Source organism: Metopolophium dirhodum, chromosome 5 (assembly GCF_019925205.1).
Source record: "Metopolophium dirhodum isolate CAU chromosome 5, ASM1992520v1, whole genome shotgun sequence".
Taxonomy (NCBI): domain Eukaryota; kingdom Metazoa; phylum Arthropoda; class Insecta; order Hemiptera; family Aphididae; genus Metopolophium; species Metopolophium dirhodum.
Genome location: NC_083564.1, coordinates 16,131,217 through 16,149,525, shown reverse-complemented (window position 1 = coordinate 16,149,525; position 18,309 = coordinate 16,131,217). Strand labels below are relative to the sequence as shown.

Sequence of the window (18,309 nt, the reverse complement as noted above, 5' to 3'; positions counted from 1 at the left end):
ATATATTCACAACCGAGGTCATATTACTTCCGTATAGAGAGTGAGTCGTATACTAGTATAACTAGATACTAAATTGTACACACGTGTCAAGGTTGACTACTAATATTAATTGTATACTTCAACAGACTTCAATAGTTTAAGTTAGAATTAAGGTATATTCCCTATTTTTTGAGTTCTGTGGTCATTGCACCTGACCACAGAGACCCCCTCCCCATAATTAACTTGAATCATCGTAATTCCTGTGGTAGTGTGTTCCTGTTCCTCGGTGTCGTCGTGCACCTAAAATTGCCTATCCAGAATTTATGAGGCGTAGGCATTGGTCAGGTATATGTGTAATTGGGTTCGGTGGGATCGCGAATAGTTCTTCGGGTAGCGCTGTAGATTTGGCGCAAACACTAGGCTAATTGTAAAATAAGTATTTGATTATAAATAGTTATTTAAAAATTATAATACATATTTCCAAAATAATGATAGAAGATAGCGTTGAAAGCGACTGGTATTTTGTTTTATTAGTGGAATTAAGGAAGGGACATAATATTTGATACTTATTTCCCCAATCACCCCCAGCACTCTCGATGATATTCCATTTTATTTTAGTCCGTGCTTTAAGCTAGAAGGGAAATAGTCATAAACCTGACAATAGAATTCTGAAATATTCGAAATACGGCCACACCCCAGTTTGCAGTGGTTTCATTTCGCCGCCAATTTAATCCCAATTTTTCGCCATCCCATAACGCCGCATAATTTAAAAAAATTTTTGTTTCGAAACGTAGTTGTTAATATTAGGTTTGTATAACGATAGATTGTTACAGCGAGTCATTTATCATTTGTAACGATCTTAGTATACGATTTTTTTTTATAATTAATATGCAATTATTGAAAACTGTATAAAGTATACTATACTAAAAAAAAAAAATAGTAAAAATAGTTGAAGTAGTTGAAATGTAATTTTATTTTAAATTTATATTTTGGTTTTTATTTATGACATTATAAAATGTTATTTCATTTCACTATTTCAATAAGTAAATGGTTTTAAGTTAATCATTTTATATGTTTTTATTCTATATTATACGGAAACATATACATAATATATAGAAATACTGTATAAAGTATAAACCTTATAATCTGTAATTTAGCCTTAGGCTGATATAAAATAAAGTACCAACGCAAGCGTTCTATAAAAAAAAATTAACTCTTAACTTAACTAAGTTCACCAAAAATTATTTAAATCACTTTTTGTTATTCATGTATACTAACTTAATTTAACTGTGTTAAAAATAATAATTACTTTCCTATCCTTCCTGATAAAATATTTTGTCTTATCCATGTCTTTTTATCGATGGAAGCATCTTATCATATTATTCTTCCTCTTTTTGTCTAAAATTATTGATTCGCCTAAATTAAATTAAATTATTTCTTATTCTATCCTCCCTAACCACTCTTCACAAAACACACACACCTTTTTTTCATATATTTGCTACAGTCAACTTCTATTCAGTTGTATTGTTCAACGGTTAGGTTAGCTAGCTGTCTATATTCAAATTCTATATTTGAACATAGTGGTGTTTTAGGTCCTACAATCTGAACTCAATATTTTTGTGAATTGGGCACGCAGATTGGTCTTAGCATTGGTCAGTACAAACAATTAATGTCACATTATGTCTTTTTATAGAAAGCACTCTACTATTCACTATAACTATTCTTTTAATGGCACTATTCTTGACAGTGTTTTCCTTTATTTAGATCTTGGTATTCATTATACTCCATCACTGAACTTGAGCATCATATAAATGTCACGGTAGGTAAAACTTTAAATATCTTGGGATTTATTAAGTGCAATACCAAACAGTTGTTGACTGTTCGTTGTCTCTGCACATTATATTTCTCATTAGTACGTTCAATATTGGAATATATTGTAGTGGAAGTATGGCATCCTTACTTGGCTAAAGATGAATGAAGACTCGAGCGTGTCCAAAATAGGTTTCATTCCTACATTGCCCATATCATGAATATAGTACACTCTCCTCGTGATGATTCCTTATAACGTAGTATATTATTGGAAATACCACTACTATCATTACGTTGACAAGATGCTGATGAGCACTTCATAACATCGCTCCTAGGTGGCACTATAGATGCTCCAACGTAAGTCTTCGAATCCCTTCCTTCTTCTCCAGAAATCACTCCCTTTTTCAAGTTCCAACCCTCAAAACATCCTATGTACACAATCACCCTTTACATAGAATGCTCCGTAAACTAAATAATGTTAATATTGATTTTAATATTAATTAATAAATGTATTAGTTATAAGTTTGCTGTACGCCTGTACGCCTGTACTGTATCACTATAATACTATTATGTTTATATCGAGTTGTATTTTCTATATGTTCTGTTTTACTGTGTGATATAAACATTTACTAAGTATTAATATATTAAATTTCAAATGTTATCATAAAACTGCCCATTGGCGTTTATAAATATATAAAATAAAAAAATAAAAATCTTTACAATATGACTACCATTATAACTGCTTTATATTTTGACTTTTGATCTCAATGACATCTTTTTGTCACACAAAATACTTGGCACTCCTCTCCACTTCAACCACGGACAAATAATCCTATTTCAGACGTCATACTAAAAACCACTATTCTTCTGTACCAGCATTCCTAAGTACTTGGACCTAATAAATTCATACATGACATCATTCCCAATCTTCATTAAATGTCTCGCCACGATCATTTATTAATTAAATTTTTCAAAATCATGCACAATTCAACAATTGTCTTTATTTTATTCCTATACATATTTGTATGTTTGGTCCCTCCACTCCAGCAATTTTCACCATTCTTGAAATTCTCACATTCACACTTTCCATGCTTTTTCTACTAACACAACACTGTCAGAAAACATCATGCACTATAGGCTATAACATGTTACCCTTGTTTGTATATTTCATAATATTTTCAATAACTACGAATAACAGGTAGGGGCTCAATACTAAACCTTAGTGCACACTTATTATAAATTGCTTAAATAAAATAATATACTTATAAAATTATAAGCTTACTGTCAACAACTGTAAATATATAAACGTAATTATAATTGATTAGTGTTATGAATCATAAACTATTAGTATAAGGTTCAAACTAATAATTTTTATAGATTAATTAATAATTTCCATTTCATATAAAATATTGATTTTAAACTTATTTTATTTATAACGATTTCAACAAACGTGTATTTGTACCTAAGTATTGAAACTGAAAAGTCACCAAAAATGTTCTCTATACCTACCTATGATTAATAATTAACGTTCGAATGACATTATATTATTGTCTTTAGTATATTTTGGTTTTTAACAATAAACACAGATGTAAAATAGAATAAGATTAATACTGTAAATACACTATACAATAAAAAATAATATAAAAAAATATTTTATATAGTAATATAGTAAAGTTTATACTATTTTGTACGATATAACAACCTGCAAATTTATCACGAGTAAGGACGTAGGTACACCGTTTTTCATTCAACAATAAAATATTTGAAAACGTTTATGAACCTTATTTATTTTTTTGTAATGTGATGGTGTCGGACGTCAGTTTTTAATATTATGTGCCTATAGGTAGGTTCATGGCTCTATAATATTAAATATATGTAGAATTAGTGCACTTACCTGGATCGTCTATAAATGTATACAAATAGACAGGTATATTATTAGTACGTTTTGGCATAACATAAAATAAGTACGTTTAGGAATAATTGATGGAAATATTTCGTTTTGGATTATACGTATAGTATTAATGAGTGGGGCGTGGATTTTGGATCCTAATATTATTTGTTCCTTACTGCTTCAAAAAGCATCCCGTGTAATCACCACATATACATAAATAAAGGGTGTTCAGTAAAACTGTAAGGTTCTAAAAGTGCAGTAAAACACCGAACTTTTAACTTAAAACTAATGATTTCCGGAAATTCATTTTTGCTAATACATAGGTTTCTGAAAAAAAATTGAAAAACTCGCAAGGGCTCTAAACTAAATTTGTAACTTAAAAATTATTATATTTATATGTACAATTATAATGCGTTTCATAGCAACTATGACTCGACGCTAACGCAATTCGTGGTAGTTTCGTCTCAAACCGGGGGTTTTCAAACTATAGGATAGAAAAATGTATAGCTCGTTTTTTCGTAAGTTTTATAACAAATGGTAAGATAAGCTGGTATAATTCATTAATTATCTTGTTTAATAAAGGTATAATTTTAAGCAGTCTAAAATATTAGTTAACAGTTTTAAATTCTCCACGCATTAATACGCGCTAGTTTTAGAAACCCTAATGAAAAACACCACAAGCCGCGATAGCGTCGAGTCACAGTTACTATAAAACGCACTATGGTACATATTATACTAAATTTGTAAAAAATCCATTGAATGGGGGGGGGGGGGGTGAGTTGAATCCTCCACCTTGAGCACAGCCATGTTACACATTGTATAATAACATTTTACCTAATTTCACGATCTTCTTATTGCAGACAACTGGAAATGTATAAATATTAATATTAAATTTACGTATGTACAATGACTAATGTTATAAATTTTAATAAATATTAAATAGGCAATCATAAAAAATATAGAAAAAAACTATTAATTTACATTCTTAAAAAATTAAATCTATAAAAAACTATTTTATTAAAATGCATAGTGATTGTAAGGCACTATAACTCACTACTCTCAACACATAATAATACAATAATTTATCAAGCAATTTTTTTTTAGAAAAAGACAGAATGTTTAATATACCAATGAAATGTTCAAAAGTTTATAGATATTTTTGTTACCACTTTTCAGTTATTAGACATTATTTCAATACAAACATAGGTATTTGTCCATAATGACTTTTCATCTATTCTTCGTCACAGAATAAATAAATAAAATATAATATACAAGTCGACAAAATGTATAGTTTATATTAATTACACATTGTAATTTAAAATAAATGTATTCAAATTTACCACTACTGAGCAGGCTTTTCTTATTAACTGCAAATTTATAAACATAAATATTTTATTTTTGGACGTAATGACTAATCATATGAAATTTAATAAATATTAAATAGGTATCTCTCATAAAAATTAATAGAAACAAATATTAATTTATAATCTCAAAAAATTAAATATAGTTATTGAATTTAAAAATATATTATTAAAATGCATATGGATAGGTAGGTACTTAAAACGCACTATTCATAGCACACAATAAAATTACAATGCTTAGATACTGTATATTACCAATACTGTATATTTTAATTTTTAACTGACAGTAATATATTTTATTTTTAACGAAATTTCAAGAATTGGACCATCTCAGGTCTTCCTGTTACAGCCTGTATTATATTATCTCCCACACGCTTGGAAAGTTGGAACAATAGGCATATACATAAATCTTTACTGCAAAACTACAAAACAGAAAAACCAAATTACCTTAGTGAAGTATTACAAATAATAAAAAAAAGAAACAATGTAAATCGTAAAGTTTTGCATGTAAAAACCGGGGTAAAAAATGTAAGTGAGCTCTTGCTACTCACAATTTGACATTCAGTTTATATTTCTTGTGCTATTTAACTATATTATATTATAATACCATGGTTAATACTGTTACTCACTTTCCTTATAACAAAACAGTCGTGGCTCATATAAATCATCTGTAAATCAAGTAAATAACAAGTACCTACCTTGGTTATTCAAATTGTTGCATTTTTCACTGTCTTGTTAGGTACATTATATAAATATAAATATATAATTACACAAACACAACTATATATCTATACCTAGTCTATATAATAGTATAATACAATAATTGCCAGGGAGTTATAATGTTATATAATATGTAAATAATTATTAAATAATATAGAATTATGCTCACCGTCAGCATTCGAATAACTCGTACTGACCTCGAAGAATGCCAGCAGTATATCGACTAGAAAGTATAATATTTGATTGTTAATTATATTTATAACATTTAACATTTATAATATCCAAGAACATTGTATTATTTTAATAATATATTAACATAATTTTATATACCCAATAAAATATTGATGAGACAGATAAGTCTAGCTATACATTTTTTGATCATTTTTTCTATAATATATTATTTAGACCACTCTTTGTCTTAGACTCGTAGTATATTCAAATGTGTGTGCACGGGAGGTGATTGGTGTGCCCGGGCACCCCTGACATTTTATAATTGTGTCCCTTAAATTAAAATCCCAGGGCCTAGGGACAGTGATTTTATCTGATATAACTAGAATAAAATAAAATATTTTTTTCTAAAAAATGTGGTAAAAAATAAATCATTTTTCGTGATAAAAAAATAATAAAACGTAATAGTATATTGTGTATCATGGGCGGGAAGTAAGCTATTTCACTCTCAGAACTGAAATTGGCAAACAACCCAATAATATTGTATGCACGCTTCCCCTCCCCGAAATTCCAGTTTGCGCAGGCCTATGAGTGTATTAAAAATTGTAAATATGTTGTTTAAATCGATTTGGAAACACATCAGAGTTCTAAACAAAACTCTATGTAATTTTGCTATATTAGGCAGGTAGCTGATTCTGGATGGCATAGCCTGTGTCAAACTAAATGCCCTTGGATTTACATATTTCTTCTTAAAAATCTTATGAAAATCGGTCAAAAACTGAGGATTAGCTGTATTTTTTTTATATATTTGACATAGTCGAGTGTTACTGCTGGGTAACTACTCACCTCCCGAATTCAAAAGCCATGTAAATAAATTCAGCACATATGCTCATTGTAAATATTATATTACAGATTGTATATAATCTAATAAATGTTAAAAAAAAAATATATATATATTTGAGAAATCTTAAAGTGAAATCATCTATTACAAAAATGATAGAGAATAATATTCAGACGAGAGAATAATATAATATCATCAGTTTGTTTAAATATTGTCACAAAACAATTATTTAATTTAATTTTACAATAATTTTTTTGTTGGGGTGCATCAGTTTGTCTCTGGTGTATTTTGTGAGGAGACATTCAGTTAATAGCGTTATGAATTGGTATTATTAAACATAGGAAATAAGCAAGGATGTAGTAATTAGTAAACAAATAAGAAATGTAGTATTTAGAAAACAAATAGAATTATGAAATTAAATTATGATTGTAAATTAGTGTAAACAGGTACAATCCCGAAACTGCGTGTAAGCACTTTTTATATAGGAGGGATTGTCCTAGATAAGTTTAGATATAAGGAACCAAAAGATTGAAAGATAAGGAGTGGAGATTGGACAGTGCTATTGTCTGTATATGTTCAACTCAATAAACTTCATCTAAAAAGACGTGAGTTTGTTCATTTATTTAATAAATCTATATTCAAACTCTACAAGTACGAGGCTATGGTCAACCGACTTGTAACAATAGGTGTTTAACATTTGTAGTCGCAGTGTTGCATGGGGTGCATATACGTTGATCCTTTTTCCTCATTAAATGTTCATGAGTGTATAATGTGTGGCCGATTCGTAATCTGTTGATTATGATTTGATGCCTGCGTGGGAGTGACGTATAAAATAAAAAATACTAGTGCCAAACACAGAGAGAGCATCATAACTTCTAAAACTTCTCAATGAGACGAACCTTCTTCAAAAAATATAACATGAACACTTAGATATATCACATACAACTTATACTATCCTAAAACTTATTGCATCATATAATTTTTCTTATATACACCTTATTCTTTTGTAAAATTTAAATAAATTGTGACATGTATCTGAAAACACCAAGGTAATTGAGGCGTATTTTTTAAATATGAAAAAAAAAATTTTATTTTGAACCCTGAATATAAAGTCAAATAATAATAAAATATAAAACCCTCAAAAAAATTATATTCTATAATTTTTGTGATGGATGATTTTACTCTTAGATTACTTAATAATCATTAAAAACGATTTTAGATGACAGTATTGTGTATTGGTCTGAAAGAGAAAATAAATATTACATTGACATCCTCTTAAGAGTGGTATTTGTCTTTCTGTATTTACATTAAAAATATGCCCAGAATTAAGGAAGCAAATCATAATATTAATTACTGTAATTGATTTCATATAATTTGTTGTATATCGTACATCGATACAGCACTATAATAGTATATATAATATAGGTACGCGGTGGGGACTGTCCACCGCGTACGCAGCCAGTCGGCACGCACACGCCAGTCGACGTTACGGTTAAGAACAAACCAATATCACACGTTTTCAATAAATAATAATAATATTACCTAACCTAACCTTTGTGTTGTTTATTCCTAATAGTAGAATACAACAAGTGGCGACGAAGATTTGGCTACATCGTTTATATTCACCTTTAGTCACTAGTACATATAGCACATTCTATATATTTCTGTTTATATTTGCCATTAATCATGCAATCGGGCACTAACGAGCAGCCGGCCGTAAGAACGATCTACTCGCAAGTAATCGGCAGTCCTGGAATTTTCGACCAGGAAACGAACGTAAAAATATATTTCGCACGGCTTAAAAATTTTTTTTACTGCCAACGGAATCACGCAAGAAAACAAGAAGAGGGCAATTTTACTGACCTCGATTTCGGAGGAAGTGCATAAAACTCTGTTCAGTTTGTGTTTACCAGAGGACCCCGACAATAAGATTTTCGAGTCGTTATCGGCCATACTGCTAAAACACTATGAGCCGAAAAAGTCGTATTTCGCCGCCCGTCACCAGCTCTACTTGGCTCGTAAGAATCACGACGAAAGTGTGCCCCAGTGGGGTGCCCGCGTACGTGAACTTGCTTCTTTATGTGGTTTTGGGCCAGAGCTGGAGATAGTAGTGAGGGACATATTTGTCGTCGGAATGGGTTCCGGAAAGATCCAGGACCGGTTACTGGAAGAGGACGCGTCAGCAGCATCAACCACTTGGGCAAAAATGATGGAAGTGGCAACCACTAGAGAGGCCAACATCAACGCAAGCAAGGAGTGGTCAAAGGAAACGCCCGGGGCGTTCCATTTCACCAAGCAGGAAGGGTCTCCTACAAAGACGACACCAAAGCGGACAAGTGGACGGGGCCAAACCAACAGGAAAGAGAAGTGCCAGGTATGCGGCCGTTCCAACCACGACACCGGACTATGCAGGTTCAAAAATTATTCATGTAATACATGCGGGGTAGCGGGTCATTTGGCACCCATGTGCAAAGATAAAGGCAATAAGCACAAGTCACAAAATAAGTTTGTGACAGAAAATGAGCGGTCAGGCGATCACGAATCTACCGTAGAATTAATTGATTCTTTTTTACAATTAACGATATTTCCCGAGATAAGTTTAAAGTAGCTCCGTAGTCGAGGTTTAAAGCGCTAATAGGTCCAAAGGTAATCGTAACTAACGACGTGGAGTTATCGGATTACGTTGGTAATAGAATTATACCGATAGGCAAAGTAGCGCTCACGGCCATGTACAATAATAAAACAATCGGAATATGGGTATATATAGTGCCAAACGGAGGACCACCAATACTCGGTAGGAACGATATAGCAACGCTCGGTATTAAAAACGTGTTCGAATGTAAATTTACCAGCGCAGAGGATAGCGTTAAAACAATTTTAAAAAAGTATCCTAACGTATTTAGCGAAGAGCTAGGGACTATTAAGGGGTACAAAATATCACTGACAACAAAGCCGGCCAACCACGCCAAAATTTTTTAAACACCGACCAGTGCCCCTAGCGCTAAGAATAAAAGTCGAGGCTGAAATAGATCGGTTGCTGGCCATCAACGCTCTGATACCGGTCGACCACAGCAAGTGGGCAACCCCCATAGTTCCGATTTTGAAAGAGGACGGTAGCGTCAGGCTATGCGGAGATTTTAAAATAACCGTAAACCCCGTATTGGTCAGTACAGAATACCCCCTACCAAAAATCGAACACCTTTACGCCAGAATAGCGGGAGCGAAATATTTTTCAAAAATAGACCTGAAAGATGCTTATCAGCAGTTAGTACTCGACGATAGTTCACGCGCGTTAACGACAGTAAACACAATAAAAGGTTTATTCAGGTACACGCGCGTCCCATTTGGACTGAAATCATCGGCGAGTGAATTTCAGAAAGCGATCGAAAGTATCACAAAAAAGGTTGAGGGAGTCGAGGTATTCATTGACGATATAATAGTATCAGGTAGGACGATGTCCGAACATAACATACGTTTGGAGCAACTTCTAAAAGCACTCGGTTCAGCAGGGCTGAGGGTAAGAGAACGGAAGTGTACCTTTATACAGATGGAAGTAGAATATTTAGGTCATAAAATAGACGGACAGGGTCTGCACACATTAGACAAACACACAATCGCGATTAAAGAGGCTGCGGCACCCCAAGACAGGTCGGAACTAAAAAGTTTTCCAGGGTTGGTAACATACTACACTAAGTTCGTGGAAAATGCGGCACGGATACAAAGAAGCAGACGAGGCGTTTAATAGCATTAAATCGATATTATCGTCCAAACCCGTACTCGACCACTATGATCCGTCGGTACCAATTAAACTAATGATAAACGCGTCATCTTTCGCTATCGGCGCGGTCATATCACAGGTATACGGCAACGCCGAAAAACCAGTAGCCTACGCATCGCGTGTCTTATCAGAAGCGGAACGCAAATACCCGCAAATTGAAAAAGAGGGGTTAGCGATAATATACGGTGTTCAAAAATTCTACGATTACTTGTACGCACGAAAATTTACTTTAATCACCGACCATAAACCACTCTACCATATTTTCGGGGAAAAGAAAGGTATACCAATTTACGCGGCTAATAGACTACAGAGGTGGGCGTACGTACTCACAGAATTTGACTTTGACATTTTGTTCGTTAAGTCAGGGAAAAACGCAGCGGATTTCTTATCGCGCATAAGAATAGGCACAGCAGACAGAGTGTCTACGGCGCCACAGTGTCTAAACTTGATATACGACAACTGTCCGTTTAACGTTTATTGGGTCAAAATAAAAACACAAACACGAACCGATAAAATCTTATCGCAGGTAATTAAGGCTATCAACACAGGCGAATTGCCATCAGGCGCGGATAAAAACGAATCGCTTAAATCGTATTACACGCGACGTCACGAAATTTCAACCAAACAGGACTGTTTGATGTGGGGGTACAGGGTGATTATGCCAAGTAAGTTCAGGGAGGCCCTGTTGACAGAATTGCACTTCACGCACGCGGGAATGAGCTGCATGAAGGCGATCGCGCGTTCGTATTTTTGGTGGCCAGGGATCGACAACGACATTGAAAACACGGCGCGCAAATACGAAAATTGTATACAGGTTAAACCCGCACCACCAAAAGCAGTGCTAACGCCATGGAAGTGGCCGGAACAAGTGTGGATGCTCATACACGTAGACTTTTTAGGGCCTTACAAAAATAAAATTTTTTTAATAGTAGTCGACGTGACTTCAAAATGGCTCGAAGTGTTTGAGGTAAGCACGAGTACGGCGTCAGTGGTAATCGTAAAAATGCAAGAACTTTTCGCTCGTTCCGGGGTCCCCAAGTCCATTACCACCGATGGAGCCAAGTGTTTCACAGGTACGGAATTTAGCACGTTCTGCGTAAATGGGAACATAAGACACTTGGTGGGAGCTCCGTTCCACCCGGAAACAAACGGGGCAGCCAAATCAGGGGTTAAAATAGTGAAAAATTTCTTTAAGAAAAACCAAACCACCAGCCCGACGCTATTACAGAAATTCCTGTTATTACACCGCAATACACCGCACTCGGCAACGCGCCAGACACCGGCAAAATTATTACTAGGACGTAGCACCCGAACACAGTTCGATATGCTGATTCCCAGCACAAAGGACGTGGTTAGTGATCACCAGGATTCCCAAATCAAACGTCACGGTAAACGACAGCATGAAATCCAACAGGGAGACACAGTGGCCGTGCGGGATTATCGGACGAATGAAAATAAGTGGTCAATAGGGACTGTTACGAAAAATGTGGGGAAACAAGCGTTTGAGGTGGATACCGAGGCGGGCACTTGGAAGCGACACATAGACCAGACCATTAAAATACCAAATAGGGACCCAGGAGTGTTGGAAGTCGAATGTAACGAAAACCCATTTGACCCAAGGGGGGGACAAGTTCCAGAGGGGACCGGGAAGGATACGGACGGGCCAGACAGGGAACCCGAGATAACCTCTACTGGACGTTCTCGCCCGACTAGAATGAAAAGATCGCCCGACCGCTATACAACAGTAGATTTTAGGAAATAAGACCGATACTATACGTTCATATACATGTATACCTCTTTTGTTATAGTATAGAGAAATTAGCATGTAAAATATGATATACACGACACAGAGTATAAAAAAAAAAAAAAATGTAAAATTAGATTTAAGTTTTAGTCAGTAAGTAGAATAAGCACGCGTGGTTATATAAACTCAAAAGCGAATCAAGCTATTTAATGTTAGGGGAGAGGTGTTATATATCGTACATCGATTCAGCACTATAATAGTATATATAATATAGGTACGCGGTGGGGACTGTCCACCGCGTACGCAGTCCGCAGTCAGTCGGCACGCACATGCCAGTCGACGTTACGGTTCAGAATAAACCAATATCACACGTTTTCAATAAATAATAATAATATCGTACACATTTGTGTTGTTTATTCCTTATAGTAGAATACAACATAATTATTTTATTTTAAGATTTGTTTTAGATTCTAAGCGGAACGATAGATTGTAGCCAAATATGAAGTTCAGTATAATAATTGTAAAAACTCACTGTTTTTTGGGACAACTTTGTTGTACTCTTTTATTACATGGTTTTTAAATTGTTCAATACCCTCTGGGATATTCATTTTTTTAAGACAATCATCAGGACACGTGAATCACCACAAAATTGCATGAAATAAAAATGAGTTAATTAATATATTATATTATTATTGAAATAGACGTTATACGGCAACTCCATATGAGGTAACACCTGCTATGAGCTCTAAGATTTTATACATAGTAAAAAGTTAAATCACAAGAGAGGAATAATACGTAGTTCGATATCCATTATAGACTAGATCTGTAGGTACTCTATCCAGTGAGAGAACACACCAGTATTTATCCTGCGATGTTCGTATACATTTTTACGACATTTCATTTTTTTAAGTGATTTATGAAAATTTTTAATATATTATGTACGCATATATACGCCATATTAAATACGTATAGCAAATTTTTCGTTTACTAGTTTCAATAGTGTGCTGTTGGCAGTGGTGGCTCATGCTATGGGGCACACGGGTACGTGGCCCACCTACAAAATTGAGAAGAAAGAAGAAGAATATATTATATTAAATTAAAATTGAATAAAGTATAAGTATTTCTTCCATCATAATATAGTTGGTACTTGGTAATTTGGTATACTTTTTTTTGTACCGAGCGAATTTTCTATGGAGATAATACTTTCGGCCTTGTGATTTTTCTCCAAATTCTTCGAAAAACACTAAAAATGAAAAATGAAACGGCACGTTTGTTTATTTATTTTGCAAGTCATGCACGCTGGCGGCGGTGGACTCACACACTCTCTCAATTGTTTAACTTGTGATATTTCACAGACTCGTATCTTGCTTAAAAATTGAAGAATCCGTCCTCTTAAAAATATATTAAAATGTATAGTAATACAGTGAAACCTCCACTAACGGACACCTCCCAATAGCGGAAACCTCCCAATAGTGGACGTTTTTTGGGGAACGGGGACATTTTCACTACTTTTCAATAGGAAAACCTCCGAATAACGGACATTATTTTATTAGGGAATTTTTAAAACAATGGTAAATCCCTAATCATTATTTGAAAATACAATCTGTAATATGCCTATCTGTAATACGTATTCACATTCGTATGCACTCTTGTAATAATGTAACATAATTACGATAACAAACTCGTTATGTGACGATACGATTATGACAAATTCGGTTATCGGTGAAGCGATTATGTGTTATGACAAAATTATGTCAGTTAGTGACGGTTTTCGACGCGATGACTACGTTAAAACAAAAGCGGTTGTCGCTTCGCGAAAAAATTGACATTTAAGATTACCGTAAAAACAACGGAAACGTGGGAATTCGTGCACTCGCAGAAAAGTTTCAAGTTGGAAAAACACAGATCGCGGATATTGTTTCTAACACAGAAGAAATGTATAAAGCGTGGGTTGAAAATGGAAATGAAGAATGCAAATTAACGAAACTAAGAAAATGTGAAGGCAGTGTGATTGATAAAGAACTTTTGGTCTGGTTTAGCAAAACTCGAGAAAAAAATTTACCAGTTTCCGGACCAACAATACAAGAAAAGGCTAAACAACTTGCTGAAGTTCACGGATTAAACGACTTTAAAGCTTCAAAAATCTAAAAATGTAATAATAAATAATAAATAATAATTTTTGATTTTGATTGTAAAAATATACTTTAAATAATAATATGTAATTTGTAAAAATATAAAAATGTAATAACTTACAATAAATAATAAGTAAAAACATTACATATATGTACATACATAGTACATTATTATACAAATAAATTTCAAAAATTTATCCCCTCTGAATAACGGACACCTCCGAATAACGGACAAAATGTTGGTGACCAAGAGTGTCCGCTATTCAGAGGTTTCACTGTATTACAATTATTATAGAAACGAAAAGAAAAAAACATAGAAATTATAATTTACATACTTATAATAAATACATTATTATCACTATATACTACTTACCAAATTGCTTTGCAAAACAGTAGTTTATAAATCCAAAATCGTCTATACATGTAAATTATCAAACGTTTATCGTTACTTTATGATACATACTGATTCGTTAAAATACCGAATTAAATACGGTATCAAATAATTGATTAATTACAATAATTTTTTTAAGCTTTTACATACCTGAAAATCCAACGTACGATAAACTATCTGTTAGTCATTTATAACATACAAAATATAATATTAACAAAGTTAATTTAATGTTTTTTAGTCAAATAAATAATAATGTAAAATAATTTAAGTTAGTTCCAACTCTCATACCTGTAGGACAATATATATATACTACCGTAGACCAGGTGTGTGTTGTCAGAAAGAAAAATAACGGAAATTAGGTACTTAATCACTCTTCTGTACAGTATAGATGTAATATTGTGTACCTCGTCAAGGAGTACATCACTTTAATTGTTGTATTAAATTTTAAGGTTGTGTTTAGCGATTCTTGGTGTTGTCTGTCAGCCACTTTCACATATTTACTATTGTACGATTGAGCATACTATACCTGTTTAGCAACACGATTGGGCACATAATGTTTTATGCGACGTTGCTACATCGTGCTATTTAATTTGATTCGTACCATACCCATACTCAATATTATTGTATGATAATGGATTGATGAATAATATACAAAAACTATATTGTTTTTGAATGAATAATTTATTCATCTATTGAATATATTATGATTTATTATTTATTAATTATTATTGTAATTATGCTTTTTAAAAATATGCATTTTTAGTTTTGTGTTTTCATAATATATTGTATAAATATGCTAATAAATATATTTTATGTTGCCAGAAATGACAATACTGCTATCATGATGATGTCTGTGATTGCTCGACCCAACCCCGCCAACCTATAATGCTCTGTCTATGAGTATAAGGTCTATGTATAAAATTTAGTTCAAAATTGAAAATGGTAACATTGCAAAGTTTTGTATACTCAATTATGTAGCTTTTCTTTTGTCTTTCTATATTCTATGACACGCCGACAAATTTGCACAATAGGGTTGCAAAAAAGGTGTTTTATGCTTAATCGTGTCGTAGCCCGTATCTTCCTACCTACGTATATTTAATCATCATATCATATTAATAATAATGCTATAATAAAAATGTATTTCACAAAAAGTAATAAGGTAAGTTGGATTATTGTTTGCCGAAAACATCTCATTTACTAGGATATAGGAGACTTCAACTCACATAGTACTGAATGGGGCTACTCTAGAGATAACGAAGATGGGGAAAAACTCACCAGCTGGGCCACACTCCATCGCTTACATCTAGTGTACGACGCTAAGCAGGGGGGAACTTTTAAATCAGGCCGCTGGGGGACGACCACATCACCTGATCTATGCTTTACGTCAAGAGACAAGGATGACCAACCTATAAGAGTATCACGTTCAATCATACCAAACTTCCCCAAAAGCCAACACAAACCAGTTATTATAGACATAGGAGTAAATTTCCCAAGGATCAACAAACCCGAAATGCCCCGGTGGAATCTACGAAAAGCTGTATGGCCAAATTTCACTAAATACATGGAGGAGAACATAAATCGCATTCCCCCCATCCCAGAAAACTATCTAAGATTTGTTAAGCTTATTAAAAAAGCCGCTTCACTGGCTATACCAAGAGGGCATAGACAGAATTACATCCCATGTTGGAGCAAAGAGTGCGACTCCCTACTGCGTGAATACGATGAAACCGGAAATGAAGTAACTGCCAACCGATTGATAGCTCTCCTGGATGAAGAGAGAAGAAACAGATGGATAGCTGCAATGGGAGAAATGGATTATACGCATTCAAGTAGGAAAAGTTGGTCACTCTTGAGAAAGCTTGGTGCAGCACAACCAACAAGAAAGGTTGGTAGTGTAGCTGCCGGCGATGTTGCTAATATACTATATAAAACATCAAATATTAAACCCCATAAAAACGAAAAAATCGAGGTGAAAAGGGAATTCCAAGAAGAGCTAAGGAGGTGTAAAGAAAAGTCGACTCTTATGAACGAGTTCACTACTGAAGAGGTCTATAACGCATTAAAATCTGTAAAAAACGGAAAAGCAGCTGGAGTAGATTGGATCCTTCCAGAATTCCTTAAAAATTTAGGACCACGAAGCATTTGCTGGATTGCAAAATTGGCCAGTAAAATAGCAGACACTAATGTTCTTCCAAGACTCTGGCGCGAAACTAAAGTGATAGCTATTTTGAAACCCAACAAAGAAGCCAGGAACCCAAAAAACTACCGTCCTATATCCCTGCTGTCAACAATGTACAAGCTGTTTGAAAGACTCCTCTTAAGACGCCTAGAACCACTCTTAGAAGAATCCATGGAACAAGCCGGTTTCAGGAAAAATAGAAGTTGTTGTGACCAATTCCTCGCACTAGCAACGCACATTGAAAATGGTTTCCAACGGCAGGAAAAATCCGGAGCAGTTTTTCTGGATCTGTCAGCTGCGTATGATACGGTCTGGAAGAGAGGACTATTACTAAAACTGGCTAAAATAATAAAATGTAAAACAACGCTAAGACTACTAGAGAACCTAATCTCTAACAGAAAATTCAGTGTATCTCTCAATGGGAAAGTAAGCAGTTACAAAATACTACAAAATGGACTACCACAGGGATCTGTATTATCACCAATTCTTTTCAACACATATACTGCTGACATTGCCTGCACGAGCTCAAGAAAATTCATATACGCTGATGATGTAGCACTTGTCGCCCAAGCCAGAACCTTCACAGAACTTGAGGAAACGCTAAACGATGATCTAATAATCATACAAAAATATTTTCGAAAGTGGCATTTAAAACTAAATCCAAGCAAGTCTGTAACAAAGGTTTTCCATCTTAACAACCGAGAAGCGAACAGAGAATTAAAGATACAAATTGATGGGGAAAATATTGTATCAGAAGAATGTCCCAAATACCTCGGTCTGAAATTTGATAGGACCCTAACATATAACCAACACCTGGAGGGAACGAAAAATAAACTAAAATCACGCAACAACATTATGGCTAAGTTAGCTAGCACCACCTGGGTCTGCCACAACAATGTACTCCGGACTACAGCACTAGCGCTGGTTTATAGCGTAGCCGAATACTGTGCACCCGTGTGGGCTAGAAGCGCTCATTGCGCTAAAATTGACGTACAACTAAACCATACCATGCGTATCATATCAGGTACAGTCAGGTCCACTCAGACAATATGGTTACCCACCCTTTCGAATATAGCCCCCCCAGACTTAAGGAGACTATCACACACCACAAAGATATTACATAAGCTAAAAAGCCTGCTACCAGTTTTGCCACTACAAATTGACATCCTCGAACATCCGCCATTACGCCTTAAGTCTAGAGCTCCCATATGGCATGCAGAAACTCAAAACGAATCAGTTGAGTACCTATGGACGAGACGCTGGGAACAGTCAGAACCCCGTAATAAAGACCTGATCAAAGAACCATTTAAAAAAGT

The 18,309-nt window shown here is 34.2% G+C and overlaps 1 long non-coding RNA gene across 1 annotated transcript; it reads right to left on the bottom strand.

Annotated features, from left to right (window-relative positions):
* Nucleotides 1-4,513: 4,513 nt before the first annotated feature.
* LOC132945893 (uncharacterized) lies at nucleotides 4,514-14,993 on the bottom strand. Its single transcript, XR_009664614.1, has 7 exons — nucleotides 14,965-14,993; nucleotides 14,797-14,838; nucleotides 12,824-12,886; nucleotides 5,930-5,983; nucleotides 5,670-5,708; nucleotides 5,020-5,046; nucleotides 4,514-4,543 (listed from the first exon to the last, which is right to left on the bottom strand). It is a non-coding gene; the product is annotated as an uncharacterized LOC132945893 (long non-coding RNA).
* Between the last annotated feature and the right edge of the window lie 3,316 nt (nucleotides 14,994-18,309).